At 40.3% G+C, this 2,978-nt stretch overlaps 1 non-coding gene across 1 annotated transcript; it reads left to right on the top strand.

Annotated features, from left to right (window-relative positions):
- Positions 1–247: 247 nt before the first annotated feature.
- On the top strand, positions 248–354 carry LOC141603401 (small nucleolar RNA R71). The gene has a single exon (XR_012525280.1). It is a non-coding gene; the product is annotated as a small nucleolar RNA R71 (small nucleolar RNA).
- Positions 355–2,978: the final 2,624 nt, after the last annotated feature.

Genomic DNA, 2,978 nt, shown 5'->3' with positions numbered 1-2,978 from the left:
TAATTGTTGTTGGAGCAAGGCAATTTGAGCTAGCAAAACGGAGTTGTTGAAGCATTCTTCTTTACCTTTAGATGGCACAACTCGGGAATTGACATATTGGGCATCATGGATCGCCATAGATTCGATCGTGGAATGAGCAAGATCGGTGTCAATTTGATCAAACCACCCATTGTTGGCGGAATCAAGAATCCTTCGTGACTCGGCACAACATCCATTGTAGAATGTTATTGCTAGAAATCAATCATCTAGCCCATGATGTTGGCATTGCCTCTGAAGCTCTTTGTACCTCTCCCAAGCCTCATATAAGCTCTCAAGAGCTTGTTGACAGAATCCGGTGATTTGGCTCCTCAAAGTTTGAGTTTTCTCCGATGGAAAAAACTTTTGATAAAAAGCAAGAGCCAATGTCTCCCAATTGGTGATTCCCAAGGTGGTGCGGTCAAGGCTATTGATCCAAAGCTTGGCCTTGTCCTTTAAAGAGAAAGGGAAGAGCATTTCCCTTATTTAGGCTTGGGTGACGCCCGTTTGATGGATTATGGAGCAATAGTCACAAAAGTTTTGCACATGCAAATTGGGATCCTCCAAAGGACTTCCTCCAAATTGCTTCCTCTCCACAAGGCTAATAAAAGCCGATTTGATCTCGAATTCCGGCGCGGTGATTTGAGTGGTTGTGATTCCGGCCTGAAACATGGCCGCGGTGGGCTTTGAGTGATCGGAAATTCTCACCATCTTTTTGGTAGTAGATGGTGGTGGTGGTGGAGATGATGAACTTGACTCCTCCTCCTCCTTAAGGTCTTCTATATCGGCCAAGTAAGACTTTCTAGCAATTTCAACTTGTATGGGAGAAGTGGCTTCTTTCACTTCCTTCCAAAATCGTCGTCTTCTCCTAAAGGTTTTCTCGGGCTCGGAATCCGGTGAAAGCAATTCTCCACTACGAGAGGACCGGGGCATAAGACAACAATTTCTAGGAAATTGATAAGTAACGGTCTCAAGGAACAAGTGTTCCTCAAGACAAAATAAAACAAGATAAAAATCGACAATTCAAAAAGCAATAAAACCGTTTCCCCGGCAACGGCGCCAAAATTTGATAGGTTTGTCGTGTACCTATGCAAAGATAATTTCCCTAGACACAATTTAATGTAGTAATAGGGGTCGAACACAAGGAAACGGGAATTACTTCGTGAATTGCTATGGGTAGATTTTTATCAAGGTCGATTACGATTTGGGTTGGTTTGTTTGGTTTGATGGTTAATGAAAATTGCAATGTAAATAATATGATAAAAGATAGTCTAAAGGGTTCGGGTCACTCATGCAAAGGTAAACATATGAACATGATAAACTTGATACTAATAATATTGTCAATTACTTAGGCTTAAAGATACCCACCTTACGGTATTAGTATCAACCATAGACCGGGTCCTAGAAAAACTCTCGTCCATGACTAGGTCGTCCTACCACACATGCTTAGTCTAATTCAATTCCGTGCCTCTCGACTTTAGAACGAATAAACAAGTTTTAATCTACGACTACGGCCGATAATCAAAGATTAAGCGTGACAAAGCAAACATGTGATGGAAGCAATTGATCAATATTATTATGAACTTTATTTAATCATGTTATATGTTAGATTTTGCATGGCTCCCCTAGCCTTTAGACTAGAGAATTTAGCTACTCATACTAAGATGTAAAATGTAAACTAAATTGTAAGGAATGTTGAACATGGTTATATGAATTATACTAATTAGGTGATATAACATATGAAAAGAAGTGAATCAGGTATATATAAAAGGCAGAGATTGGGATGTGTACACCACAAGTGGAGATTTGAGCTGGGGGTGGAAGTCTATATGTAAAGTTAAGGAGAAATTGTCACCTGGTTTTCACAATGGGCAATGGCTGTTGGATACTAAAGGGTATACTATGGCAAGTGGTTATGATCTGTTGCGGGACAAGTTTCAGACTGTACATTGGCATAAGCTGGTCTGGAATAGTTGGTGTGTCCCAAAACACCAGTTTATGGGGTGGTTTATTGCTAGGGAGGCTTTGATGCTTAAAGACAAACTATATGCCCTGAGGATTGCTGCTGATGATCTTTGTTTGCTATGTGGTGCAGGGACTGAGAGTCACACTCATCTCTTTCAGACTTGTCCATATAGTAGAAAAGTTCTTAGTCTGTTTGATAGCTTGATTGGCACTACCTCTCCAAATGATCTGTTGTCTTGGATAGCTGCCAGGAAGTTCTCAGACCTGAAGACTAGTGTACTTTTGTGTGCTGCAATTGTAATACTCCGTATTTATGAGTCTTGGGGTACTCTATCGAGTAGGCCTTACTCTGTCGAGTAAGGGAGTTTTGCGAAATAAAATAGTTTCTGAGCTGTTGGGTACTCGATCGAGTAACTAGGGTACTCGATCGAGTAAGGGGGCACTCGATCGAGTACCTTAGCTACTCGATCGAGTAGCCGGTTTTCGGGGGCTGTTTTGTCGGGTTTTGTTAATAATGCGATTAAAGTATAAAACACTTCCGTCATTGTTTCCAAATCACTTTTCCAAAACCTAAATTTCTGTTTAAGAGAGAAATCAAACAAGTTCATCTTCTTAATCGCATTCTTAGCAATTCCCGGATTTCAGACGGTCAGTTCTTGTCGTTGGTGATACCATTGAGTTCCTTGCGTCGAGGGTAAGATCTATGTACCCTTTTTATTGTCTTTCCTTTGATTTGGTTAAACCCTAATTTTTGGATTGGGGGTTTTTATGATTTGTTAAGGTTAGATTGTGATTATGTGATTATGTGATTATGTGATAGGAGAAGGATTTGAAAAGGAGAGGTTTTGAGACAATTTTTAGATCGTCGATGATTGTGTTGCTTTCCAGGTAGGATTTCCTACTCGGTATTAGTCCCATAATGGGATATTGGTGATGTCTTTGTATTTGGTTGTTTGATATAATGATTGTCTTGTGTTTGTGGTTGTGAGTCTTTGTTG

Source organism: Silene latifolia, chromosome 9 (assembly GCF_048544455.1).
Source record: "Silene latifolia isolate original U9 population chromosome 9, ASM4854445v1, whole genome shotgun sequence".
NCBI lineage: Eukaryota > Viridiplantae > Streptophyta > Magnoliopsida > Caryophyllales > Caryophyllaceae > Silene > Silene latifolia.
The sequence above is the reverse complement of the archived record's forward strand: the minus strand, read 5'-3'. Positions and strand labels throughout refer to the sequence as shown.